Here is a 14,634-nt window from a genome sequence, read left to right on the forward strand (position 1 = left end):
GCAAGGTGGTCCCAGGGTTACAAAAGGATAAAGCCTCTTGTAGCCCAGGATTTGCAATTCATAATATCACCACTGCCACATTCTGTCCATCAAAACAAGATAAAAGACTAGAACTACATAAACCACTTAATAGTAGGATCTGCACAATATGGTGGTCATGTCTTTCAATATGTTGCACACACCCTAAATTAATTATTTGCTTCTTCCTCAGTAACGGAAATAAAGCAATCCTGTCTTTAAATGAGGATGGCAATGCTCCCAATTACAATGTCATCACTTCCAGCATCACTCACTGCTAATTGTGACATAGCATATGCTTTCTACTTGAGAAAAAGATAACTGAAAATTTTGAGGCAGGTTTTCTTATAAAGCTCCTTGAAAAGAGAGATAGAACTGGGGAATTCCATCTTTTTCCCTTTTCCTTTCAATCTTCTTTATATCTACAGCATTTTTGTCCTTTGAAAGGCAGACAATGTGCTTACAGATATTGTAGGAGCAGAATGTTGGTGTTTGCTGGCTCTGCCATTTTCAGCAAAATCCATTGTTAGGTTCAGGTTAGAGTTATCCAATCTATTGGCACAGATAGTCATGAATGTGGCTTTGGTAATGAATTCACTCTTGATGTGACCAAAGTCACATACATTGACTAGGAGAGTTGTACTTTCAAGTCTCATAAGTTTAAAAAAGCTCACTGTTGCTTTTATATCCAACACTATGATGAAAAGAATTTGCAAGAAAAGCAAAGACATGCAAGGAAATAGGATAAAAACCCAGCCAGGGAAAGTTTGTGAGTCTATTGGCAAAGACAAGATTAACTGTATTACAGCCTCACGCAAACCTGTTGTTTCAGGTAGCTGCAAAGTGGAATAATTGAGTTGAGGAGGGAGAGGGTAGATAAAGCACAGATATGAATCCATTAAAGATGAGCCCCAGTGGCCTTAGAAAACACTCCTAGGTAAGATTTTTGAATGTGTTAACACATATAATTAAAGAGAAATAAAAAGATCAGAATCCTACTAATTTTTTGACAGAACTCTATTGAAAAAGGCCTCAAGCACTGCAGAGACCTCTAACTGTTGAGTTAGAAAGACTCCAGCCCCTTTCCATTTCATATTAATGATATGTGTTCTCAAAGGTCAGCATAAACTGTAATGCCCATGCCATTTGTGGCAATTGTAGATGATATACAAGGATAAACCTAGCAGAGGACAAAAATCATAGCCATGGAAGAAAATGGTGAGGACAACCAGGGCTTAAGAAATGAACTACAAAGGAGTTATCACCACAAGGGGAAGAATTCATCATTATTCCTGCACAACAGGTTTGGTAATTGTTATGGACTGATAAAAGCAGTGCATTTCCTGGGCAGTTTGTATTGTGATTTTACTGCCCTAGTGTTTTACTTAATGGAGAAACTCAGAAGGCTTTCTGATTAAAGGCAAAAAGATAAAGATCTCCACCACCTCCAATATCACTTATATTAGATACAAAGATATAGTGCCAAAATATATTACCCAAAGAAATTGGACAAGAAAAAAATAATAAGAGGCACATGAATTAGAAAAGAAGGAAAAATTCTCCATTTGCAGATCAAATGATATAATACCTGGAAGCAGTGTTGTGCTGATAAACATTATCAAATGTCTCTCTGGCATGGGGGACAGGGTGCCTCATTTATAGCTTTAACCAATTTATGAAGTATCAATATTCACCATGGATATTTACAAGCTACCAACATGTTATTACTGTACCCTCAGTTAGAAAGAAATGCTCAGTGCACACTGTTATATAAGGTTCCCAACATATAGAAACAACAGGTATGAAAAGCAGAGTTAAAAAATTAATTTTTATACAAAATAATCAGGAAGTAATGAGTTTTTGAGAATTCATTACTTTATGTTTTTTAATTGTAAGTTCATATTATTTAATTTTTTAAAATGGCTATGTTTATGAATTAGCCAACAAAATTTCTGAATATTTAACAGGCCTGATCCAACATACCACTACATGGAAACCTTAAGAGAATCCTTGTTAAAATTAATAAAAGCAGTAAGAGAATTCAGTATGGTAGCATATTATGCCTACAAAGTCAACAGCTCTCAGGTATATAAACAACTCAAGTTAGAAGAAATAATGGAAGATGATACCTTGTTACAATAGAAAAATGATAAAATACTTAATTATGAACTTAAGAGAAAATGTACAAAATCCTGTGAGGAAAACATTTAAACACCCTTGAATAATACAATAGACCTGACAAATATAATTGTTATCTCTTATTATAATATATGAACATCATAAATTATTGAATCTCCAAAATGTATATAGTAAATTTGACATGATTTCAATAAATATACTAAAAATTTTGATTTTTCCTTAATACCTAAAGTTAAATATATTCTATAGTTCTAAAAAAAAAAAGATGAGCAATGAAGATTAGTTCTATCAGAAAACAAAACATACTAAAATAAAGCCTCTATATTTAAAACACTAGTATTGCAGAAGATTAGACAGACCAAAGGAGCAGAAAGAAAGTCAAGGAAAATAGTTAACTATATATGATAATTTTATATATAATAAAGGAGCATCTAAAATAATTGTGGAAAAGATGGACTTTAATAACCAGATAGTAATTTTGAAACAGATGATGAAGCGGATCCAATTTCATCCTTTTCAGAATGATTATCTAGATTATTTTAACAATTTAAAATAAACATTATCCATGAATCCACAGTGATATCAGTGATGTAATTTACAGATTAGTAGCTGCTAATAAATGTAAATGGAAGGAAAGTCTTGGGAAATCACCATTCTACAGCCCCCAGTGTATGACTAAATTCAGGCAAGGCTTATCTACAGATGCTAAAAATTATTGGGAGAAAGAATGTTGAGGAATAAGTCATTCTATGATGCCAAATTTTGACCTCATGTTATTAACTACAAATTAAAAATGGAAAATGTACAGTTATAATGGATATATCTAGCAGTCTCTAGCATAACCAAGTGTAGAAATATCATTTCTTACGGTAAGAAGCTGACACATAGTGCCTTCTGATGTAACATGTTATGAAGCAGAGCCCTTCACTTATGAAGAGAAGGTTTTGCCGATTAATTTATCCTGAATATAACCAAATCTTTAGACCTAACTTAGATTTTACAAGAGTAGAAGAACATATAAAATGACATATTTAAACAAATCCAGCATTTATTATATTCTACATGAAAACTGTATTGGACCTTTCAAAAGGTCAATGTTACTAACAAACAAACAAAAACCAGGTTTATTGTTATATGTTAAAGAGACTTAAAAGTGACTCAAAGAGCACAGCAACAAAATATAATGAGGGAAGCTTGAGTGTATGCCAGTGTGAAAACAAAGCAAAACTATAAAATAATTTTGGAGGCATTTAAATATCTATCAGATATTAAATTATAATTTGGAATTATTGTCAAGTGATCTGAGAAATGATAATGGAGTTGTTTCTATGTAAAGGAATGCCACACACACACACACACACACACACACACGCACATACACACACATGCACGCACAGAATAGGGAAAGAAAAAGAGACAGAAAGAAGAGGTGGGGAGAGACAGCTAGAGAGCATTAAAACTATGATACAATGTCATTATTATTTAACTTTTAGCATGTTTGAAAATTTCAAATTAAAGTTGGAACAATTAAAAAATACCATTTCAGAAATTTAATATGGGGCCTTTTTTAAAACTGTTTCTTGGAAATGGAGGTTAAAAAAAAAAAAATGTAATACTATTTAGACCAAGAGCACCAAACACTGTTCAGCTAGCTTGTGGTAGACTGGCTACATCTAATCCATCTAATCACTGTAAAAATACTAGTTTGTTCTAATCCAAAAATATTTTGATATAGTAGGAATGTGATAAGAAAAAGGAAACTATATTGTGATTTTCATTCTTTACAACTAAGCATCAGAAACATTAATTTAGAATACAGTTTTGCTCATATTAGAAACACAGAATAAGTTGACAAACTAATACCAGTTTTACCATATCTTTGAAGAAAGGAAAATAAGGCAGAGGATGCCAAGTTTTTTTCTTATATTTAAGAAGGTAAAATATATAAAAATAATCAAGGTATAAGATACATAAATTAACAAATATTACTTTGATAATAATTGATTAAAAATTCTCAGCAATGAAGTAGTCTTAGAGTTGTATTAAAATAAAATACAATATTAATCCCAAAGGCCATTTCAACCTTGTCATGAAATTACTTTAGTCACTTAAAATGTTGTATATATACTAAAATTAATTGAAACTCCTGTCTTAAAATGCATTTTATAGGAAAGACATAATATATTTAATTCTTATTTTGACTTTCCAAATAGAACCTACATGGCTTTGACATTTACCATATCTTGTATTAGATTTTGAGTCCAAATTAATTCAAGATACTGGGTTAATTTTCTTTATACAAGTTTGATATTATTCCACCAACAAATTAAATCAGGGAATGATGTTTGAGGTTAATTTAGAACTATTTCTTCTTTGAAATTTAATAATTTAGAAAGGTCATAATGGTAAAAATAGCTACAAAATGTCTAAAACACAATGAGATTTTTCTGCTTTTGTATGGCTGATTTTTTTTTGCCCTCAATCCAAATCTAAATCAATTCTGAAATGAAATCTCATTCCACTCTATTTTTGAGCCATTTAGTAAATCAATGTCAAAGGAATTATTTTAGTTTTTCAATTCTGTACATAGATTAAATACAGTTTGTAGATTTCATATTTTCTCTTTCATCAGATACTTCATCCTTTTTGAATGTAAATAGTTTCCATTTTTGGAAATATTGACTCTGTAACTGATTGAATTCAACTTACTAGTATAGAGAAATACAGTATTATCTGGCACAGAAGAAAAGATCCATTTATAAAAACTAAATTTTTTTTAACAAGTATAATATATTATTATCCTTTGCCACTTCACGTAAGAATCCATTTGTGGATTACAAATCATTTAACATTTACTTGTCTGTATGTCTGATTATTTAAGGGGGATTTAAAACTTCCTTCCTTTTTTCACATTTTTTTCCTGTTTACTCTTTCTTCCCAAGATGTTAAATGTAATGACTATGTCAGGTCATAGTCCAAGACTCAATAAGAATATTTAACCTAGTGGGTGGTGTAGAATAGGTGACATAGTAGTGTGTGACAGAAATAAAAAAAAAAAAAAAAAAAACAAGATAATTTTTAACATAGAGAAAACATTGGAGAAATCTTCCAGATTTAAAAATGATGCAATATTTTACAAAAGAACAACAGATCAACATTCCCTATTCCTCTTTACAATAATTAGAAAAACAATATATGTGCATGTATATATATATGCTGGTGAGAGGAGTCCAGCATCATTAAGAAGTTTAATGGGACTTCTGGGAAGAGAACACCAGGATTCAGTCCTTCCTCCTGCTAGAAACAAGTATTATACCTTAAAAACACTCACCTGGTTGTGGAGGAGAAAAGAATTTATTCACGATCTTGCAAGAACATATGTACAGCCCAAAACATGGCAGGTGCACTGGATAATAGAACACAGCAAAAATTTATATCCTTGGCCTAAATGCGAGTCCCTCCCGTTTCTCCATTGGCTGGATATTCCAGAGGGTATAGACTATCCAAGAGAGCTAATTACCCCATCTTTGGGATTTTGAATTGTACAGCCTATCAGAGATACTTCATCCAGTTTAAATTTCCTACTGAGAGTTCCTGCCTTTGACCATACCCCCACATTCTTTTACATTCCAGTAACCCTGGTTATATTTCCCACATAAGGAACTGGTGCTGATTCTAGACTTACATCACAGAGCTCTCTCTCTTTTTTCCTTCCCCTCACTATGGGGCTAGTTTAAGGCAGCTCTTCTGCCCAATCTCCATTTTCTCTATTCCATGTGGTCTTTATGTGAAAGCTAAACTTAACCCTTTCTTACACTCCAAAACAGCTAATAAAAAGTCAGGAATTGCCTGAAACAACTCTTCTGGGGCTCTGGAGGCCAGAAGAACACTGTACGGCATCCAGGGAAGAGTGGGAGGAAGAGGCTGATTAAACTACTGTAAAGAACTATGAGTAGCTCTCTCCATGAGGTAGCTGCCAGCATCCATTCCCTACCCTCACAGCAGGCCACATTGGTATCTACTCCCTGGCTAGCTGCTGCTGACAGTGAGGGACATACAAATCCTCTTCCCCCAAAACTGGGTGGGGTATGGCTGAGCCCTGATCATGGCTTTGATTTGCAAATTTGGATTGCTGGGTCCCAGTTCAGAGCTGCCATTTCAACCCTCCTCAGACAAAGGCAGTAGCAACGATTGCTTCAAAAAGCCAACCCCAGAGATGGGTGGAGGAGGTGGATATTTAAAGATTTAAAGATGCAGGGATTCCTCAGCACCGTGGTGGGTGGGTGGGAGTGTTGGTGAAGGATGCCACATGCTGGACAGACCAGGAAAGCAGAGTTTAGAGGATCCATCAAAGAGGCTTTCAATGCCTGATCCCTACCCTAGAGCATTTTGGAGTCCCTGTCCCTGTTTTAGTGGGGTATTACTGACTTGGAAAAATTCTCTCTGGGGTGACCCTTGGTCCAGAATTTGCTCTGCAGGCAACAGCAGCTAGAGACAACAAAAGTAGTGTAAAAAATGATAGAAGAAAAACAAAAACAAACAGAACAGATCAAGATTCCCAGACAAGGAAGAGAGAGAAAGGAGAAGAAGCTTTCTCCTGGGAATGACAGTCTGGCAGTTCCTCAGGAACCTAAGTGTAGAACTGCCATATGATCCAGCAATCCTGCTAATAGGTATATACCCAGAAGAACTGAAAGCAGGGACTCAGATATTTGCACACTGATGATCACAGTGGCATTATTCACAATTGCCAAAAGATGGAAGCAAACCAAGTGTCCATCAACTGATGAATGGATAAACAAATGTGGTATATACATATGATATAATAATGTTCAACTGTTAAAAGGAATGAAGTCCTGGTGTATGTGACAACATGGATGAACCTTAAGGACATTATGTTGAGTGAAATAAGTCAGACACAAAAGGACAAAGATTGTATGATTTCACTTTTATGAGATAATTATAATAAGCAATCTCATAGAGTTAGAAAATTGAATATAGTTTACAAGGAGATAGATTAGGGTTCAAGAACAGGGAGTTAATGCTTAATTTGTACATCTTTTCTATTTGGGCTGGTGGTAAAGGTTTGGAAATGGATGTGGTGATGGTAGGACATTATTATGAGTGTAATCAACAGCTCTGAACTATATAGGTAAATGTGTTTAAAAGAGGAAAATTTAGGATGTCTAAATTACTTGAATATAAATTAAAAGATAAAACATAGGACTGTGCAACACAGTGAACCCTACTGTAGATGATGTACTATAGTTAATATTACCAGTATAAGACTGTTCTTTCATGAATTATAACAAATGTATAATACTAATACAAGGTGGTAATAATAGGATAGTTTATAGGAAGAAAACACCTAATGTAAATAATGGATGATTGATAGAACTATTTTAACAATCTTTCATCAACTATAACAAATATAACTACTGTAAAAATGGCACAATTATAAAAAAGCACTATCATTAATAGTAACAAATGTTCTACACCATTTACAAGGTTTTGGTGGTGGTGGGGTGCACAGAAATTCTGTATTTTACACATGATTGTTTGGTAAACTCACAACTTCTCTAATTTTAAAAAAAGCTGAACAGTTTCAATGGTAGCCCTCTGAATTAGGGTTCTCTCAGGAAACATAACTGACACCAGATATCTGAAAATATTATGAGATTTTTAGAAAAATTGTCTCAAAAAAACTGTAGGGATACAGAAATCCAAATTCCATAGGGCAGGCTGCAAGCTGGAAACTCCAATGAATCCCCTAGGAGAAGCTGACTAGCTGAAGGAGAGATGAAAATCCTCTCTTCTGACTGCTGATATCACCACTTTTCCTTTTAAAGCCATTAACTGATTCTCTCATTGTTGAAGGTAATCTCCTCAGTTGATTGTAAATATAATCAGCCATAGATGCAATTAACTTACTGATCATTTAAGTCCATGAAATAACCTCACAATAACAGTCATGCCAGTGCTTGCTTAACCAAACTGGACACCATCACATGGGTCAAGTTGACACATGAGCCTAACCATCACACCCTCCTATGTAGACAAGGGCTACTAGTGGGAAAGGCTGTTTACAGATTAGTCTTACTGACAGCAACAGAGATGACAGCCCACTGCAATAAAAGAGGCCAGTTGGTATCACTTAATTAGTAGAAGCTAGTTAGACATAATACCGTAATGAGTAACAAAGTCAGAGCTGTAGCCAAGGGAGTACTACCCTGGTTTATTTTCCTACTGGCTGTATCAAATAATATACAGTGGGTTGGCTTAACAACAGGAATTTATTGATTCACAGTTTCAGAGGCTCAAATGCTTGCTTCCTCCCACGGTCAGTTTCTTCTGGCTAGCCAGCAATCTTGTGGCACCTTAGCTTTTCTGACACATGGCAATGCACATGGCCATGTCTTCTCCTTTCTCTTCTGGATTCCACTGACTTCTGGTTTTGTGCTTCCCTGTGGATTTTCCTTCTGTGTCCAACTTCCTTTGCTTTTAAGGCACACCCTCATTCAGTTTGGGCACACCTCAACTAATAACATCTTCAAAGGTCCTATTTAAAAATGGGTTCATACCCATAGGACCAGGTGTTGGGGACATGATTCAATCCTCCACATACCCCAAGAGAGTTAAGGAGATGCTGAATATAGTAGTGTCCCTATGAACAAAAGACACTGCAGCTCACAAGATTACTCCTCAGCAGCTTGTACCAGAAGAAATCAAGAATGGGCAATCAGGAGGTTGAGGGTAGTTGTTCCATTAAAAAGTCACAATCTCTGCCTAGTTTTCAGACCCAGAACCCATTTATGGAAAGAATCTGGATCTCCAGAAGGAGTTCCACTGCAAATACATACAATATTAATTTCCCCAGTAATTCCCTGAGGGGCCTATGACCATTTATTTAGCAAGGAAAGGGAAATAGCCAAACATCTGAGGACTGTGGTATACTAGGTTTGATTCTAATTGTCTTCATTTTCCCCTGTGGAGTGAGGCCATATGAGGACAAAGGGACTGCTGGCCAAAGTCCATGGATCCAGCCAGTGATTATTTCCCTTGTCCCCAAGTGTATAATGGAATACATATACTTGGCAGGTCATCAAATCACCACATTAGGTTCTTTTTCTTTTGGGTAAGAGCTACCATACTGGGGAGGGTCAAATGGAAGTCTCTGAACCTGCTTCTGGCTCCCTCAGCCAAGATAGTAAAGAAAGGCACTTTCAAATCCTAGGAAGTTGGTGAAAATTAGCATCACCATTAAGGATCAAAAGGATACAGGGGTAGTGGCTCACATTTAACTCATCAATTGAACTTCTGCATAAACCAGTCAGACCCGGGAGGAAAACATTAGACTACCAACAATTCAATCAAGAAGTCGGCCCAATTTCAGTGAACATGTCCAATGTGGTATCTTTACTAGGGTGGGTTAACTTACCCACATTTTCGTTATATGCACTATTAGTTTGGTAAATGCATTCTTTTCTATTCCTAGCAGAAAGGAGTGACAGAAACAGTTGACTTTTATATACGACTGACAACTGCATTTATTCATTTTTGCATTTTTGATAAGGACTTCCTTGTCCTTTATCAAATTATAGTCTGAAGACATTGGGACCAACTGGCATGCCAAAGATCATCATATTGGCCCATACATCTGTATCACATGCTACTATTCAGTTTTGATGAACAAGAGTTTTCTAGTACATTTTACCCATGGTATGACACAGGCCCTCTGGAGGGTGGGTGGTAAACTCTATGAAGTTTTAAGGATTTGCCACATCAGAAAAAATGTGTAGAATTCCTCTGGATAGGGTCATATTGGGATATCCCTTCAAAAAAAAATGATAAATTATTGTATTTTGCACTGGTTATCATGAAGAAAGAACCAGAAAAAAAATAAAATAAAATGAAAAACAATTGTCAGTTCTCTGGTTTCTGGAAGTAGCATATTCTACACCTTGGTATACTACTTAGCACATATTCCAGGTAAAATGAGAGTGTCACTTCTGAGTGAGACTCATATCAGGAAAGAACTCTGCAACTGGTCTAAGCAGCAGTGCAAACAACACTGCTGCCTGAGTTACATGATCTGACAAGCCCCATGTTGGCAGAGGGATCAGCAAAGAGAAAATTCTGTATGGAGCCGGTGGGTATATCATAACTTTGGCTATTTTTCTGAAGTTCTCTGGTATACAAAAACAGACACAAGTGCCAGAGGGGGTGAACAAAGCTGAACACCCTGGACTTGCTTTGAAACTATCTGGAAGGCTAGACATTAGTAGTAGGTTGCAAACTAGGGAACTTGTCTTACCAAAAAAGTGTAACCCAGCCTTAAATCTGATCATTCCCTCATTAGATTAAAATGAATATCCCCACTAGACTTGCCTAGTAGAGAAAATTTATGCTTTTGCAGTAGCATCAAGAAAAAACAAAATCCATGCAAACAATTAAACAGAAAAAAACACAGTAATAAATCCATGAAAGCTCTTTAAACCCTCTATACTCAAAACTACAAAAACACTGTTGAGGTATATTGTACAAATGAATGAACAAATGTAAAAAATGAAGTTTTAAATGAGACCCTTTTAAATGACATCAAAATAAAAGCTTATAATAAACAGTAAAAATAAAGGCAGCCCCAGTAATCTGAAGTTTATACAACATTGCTGAGAGAAATTAAAAATGACAAGAGTAACTGTAGGAATAGACCATAACTATGTACTGTTTAAATTGGTATAAAGATATATATTCTTAAATTAAAGACTCAATATAGTCTCCATCATAATCTCTGTGGAAATTGACACTCTGATTCTAAACTTCAAATGTAAATATACAGGGCTAACAATAGCCAAACATATCTCGTAAAAGAAATCATAAGCGGAAATATTTTCTTCATCATCATCTTAGTTTTCCTGAGCTGCTATGACAAATACCAGACAATGGACTAGTTAAAGAACGGAAAAATATTGGCTGACAATTTTGAAACTAGGACAAATCTAAAATGCAGGTATCAGCAAGGTGATGTTTTCTCCACAAAGTCTGTAACATTTTGGTGCTGGCTGCCAATGATCCTTTGAGTTCCTTGGCTTCTATCCCTGCCTTGTGTCGTATGGCTAACTCCTCTCCTTTCTCTTACAATTTGATTTCTGGCTTCTAATGACTTCTGGCTTCTAGCTCTTCCCCATAGCTTCCTTTCAGTCTTGCTTCTGTTTCTTTCTCTTTATAAGGCCTCCAGAAATTGAGATAAAGACCAAACCCCCCAGTTGGGCCACACCATAACTAAAATACCACCTTCAAGAAATTCTACTTACAATGGATTCACATCCACAGGAATGCAGATCAAGATGAAGAAAATGTCTACATGGGGGTGAACAATTTAATCTACCACAATTATATATTATATATATTTGTATACCACATTTATACTAATATATATGATTTATATTTGTATTGAAAGACCTATTATAAAGAAAGAATAATTGAAACAGTGTGGTATTGGTACAAGGATAGATCAATAGAATAATGGAATGAAATGAATTTCCAAAAACATTCTAACCATCTGGTTAGATGGAAGAGCTAACCAGAGAAGCAAAGTATTGGGGAAGGCCATTTCCATTATCTAACACGAACATCCAGGGACAATTGTGTTGTATTTTCCATCGCTTATTAGCAGCTTTGTGAGAAAATGGAGAAGGCATTCATTTGGAATTAATGCAAATGACATCTTTTGGGTTATTTCTGGGCTATTGCACAGGGAAGATTACAGTTGAAGGAAGTTTTTCATATTTATATGCAAGTTTTGAAGGTGTTAAAATATATAGTGTAGGGTAATGGAGTGAACATGGAGATGGTTGAATTGAAGAAGATTGTTTTAGGAATGAGAAGGTCATTTGAGTATTTCTAAAACTTCCCAAACTGGCCATGGTGTTTATGAGGAATTATTTTCCACATCTTCAGAAATATGTGATTAAAGTTGGAAGTTAGCAAAGTTATCTGCCAACTATAATGGGGTTTAATATTGAGTCAAGTTGTTCAAACTGAATCCTAAACAGAATTGTTAGTCTCTTGTGTTTTTCCTCTGATTCTCCATCATTATATACTGAATATGTGACCTGATATGATCTATGTACCTTTTAATAGGTCAAAACCCAGTGCAGGGCTTCTGCTTAGGTTCTTTCCTATTCATTCATTCATTCATTTATTATTTTACCAATTGTTTTTCCCTTAAGTTTTGAATGCTGGCTTGGGCATTACAGTTTTTTTGTAGATAACATTAGTTCTCCTTCTTGGAGAGATAAACCATCCAGCAGATTTTTACACACATTTATATCTTCCAAAAGCGTCTGTTTGTAGTTTGCCTTCTATGTATTTCTCACCTGAATATTCTGAGGCTTTTCCCCATGACACCAAATCATATACCTAGTGCTGAATAGATTTGTGAGTTACACCTTAGACTTGTTTCTAACTTACTATATTTGGTTTGCCATTTTCTATGGCCAGTCTTTCAAGCTATTTCTTTTTCTCCATTTCCTGTCAAATGCAATCCTAGTTCTTTATTACACCCATCTGGCTTCTTTTATCAAAAACTCAAATGCTTTTCACATAAAGCCTTTTGAGGCAAGACAGTCATTCAAAACCTTAACCAGTATGATTGAAAATCCATATTTTATATCTACAAAGTAAATTTCCAACTATAAATAAAAGAGATATCCTTAATATAGATCAATGATTAGAGAAAAGTCAAATTGCATGACTAATTGTCCAAAAGGAATTAATGTAAGGATATAGAAAAAGCAACAAACATTGTATCCCATTTTTGCTTTAAAATACTGCTTTGAATTTTCTCTAAACAATATTTTAAATATTTTTGAATACTTTTTCCTAAGTTAACAATATGACAATTTTTTAAAAGGCAGTTATTTTTGTTTGTTTGTTTTGGACTTCATCATAGTATTTTATTTTCTAACGCTATTTTGCATGTTTCTTAGGTTTCTGTGTGTGTGTGTGTGTGTGTGTGTGTGTGTGTGTTAAATTAGTACTGCCACACCACTACATAGAAGTCTGTGTGGCATTTGGGCATTCAAAATGTTTTATTTATTATAATAATTTGAGGCTAATAAGAAAACTTCCCCCAAATCACTTGTTATATAAGAACTGATGTTTCAAAAATACTCTAGTTATCCAAATAGTGTAACGTTGTTTAAGATAATAGTGTTTAAGAATTAGACAGGCAATGCCATACCTAATATGTATAAGTACCACTTAATTAATCCATTCACTTTCAAATAGCTTATTATTTGATCACTTTTAAAATTTAGAGAAATTGCATTTCAAGTGTTATTATAAAAACAAAAATACAATAAGTTTTATGTCATTATTTCAAATTCTAAGTCATCTAATTCAATAAAATACAGTTTCGAGGAATTAAAATTGGTAGAGACATTTGGTAAAATTATCCTATAATTGGTACACCAAGAGTCACTGAATTTTCTAAGCTAAATAAAGACAAATAAAAAAAAAACACTTTAAAAAATATGAACTTGCTGTTACAGGTCTATAAACCATCAATTTCTTCAACTAATTTTATAGCAATAATTAAGATTCTCAAATAATTTATGTGAAATGTTTATGAGATATGTTTTCTGTATCACTGCCACACAGTAATGGCATATAAGGAAACTCTATATAAATAATTCATATCAAATCACTGACAGCACAATATGTATCTAGAAAAATTGTCCTCTCTCTATGTTAAATGGAGTGGCGTGTTTTTGGGTATATCTAAGAATGTTCTGCTACTTGATATTTAAAATCAACAAACCTCTTACTATGTGTAGTGAGTTGAATTGTGGTCCCAGGGTCACAGTTCCACACAGAATGTCAGCAAGTGACATTATTTGGAATAAGGGTCTTTGCAGATGTAAAGATGAGATGTCCTGCAATAAGGTGGAACCTAAATTCAATGGTAAGTGTCCTTATTAGAAGCAGAAAAGGATCAGATGCAGGGGCCCAGAGAAGTTCATGTAAAGACAGAAGCAGAAATTCAAGTTAGCTGCCACAAACCAAGGAATTCCATGAGCCTCCAACAACTGGAAGAGGCAAGGAAGGATTCTCACCCTTTGAGGGAGTGTGGCCCTGCAGAAACCTTGATTTTGGAATTCTGGCCTCCCAAACCATAAAAGAATAAATTTCTGTTGTTTTCAGCAATTCAGTTTGTGGTAATTTGTTAGGGCAGCTCTAGGAAACTAATCCACTATGCCCAGGTTCAAGTTAAATATGCCACATATTTCTACTATTAAAATACCCTTCTGTTTTGTAGGAGATACAATCATTGATGCATATTCATGTCTGCTAAGGAAATGACATATTGTTGCTCTTTTGAAAAATATCAAGACACTGGTAAATTTGACTCAGTAAATGATAATACTCTTTGAAAGCAGAACCAAAAGTAAACTGCACATCTCTTTTTGGAAA

Source organism: Choloepus didactylus, chromosome 11, assembly GCF_015220235.1.
Source record: "Choloepus didactylus isolate mChoDid1 chromosome 11, mChoDid1.pri, whole genome shotgun sequence".
Classification (NCBI taxonomy): Eukaryota; Metazoa; Chordata; class Mammalia; order Pilosa; family Megalonychidae; genus Choloepus; species Choloepus didactylus.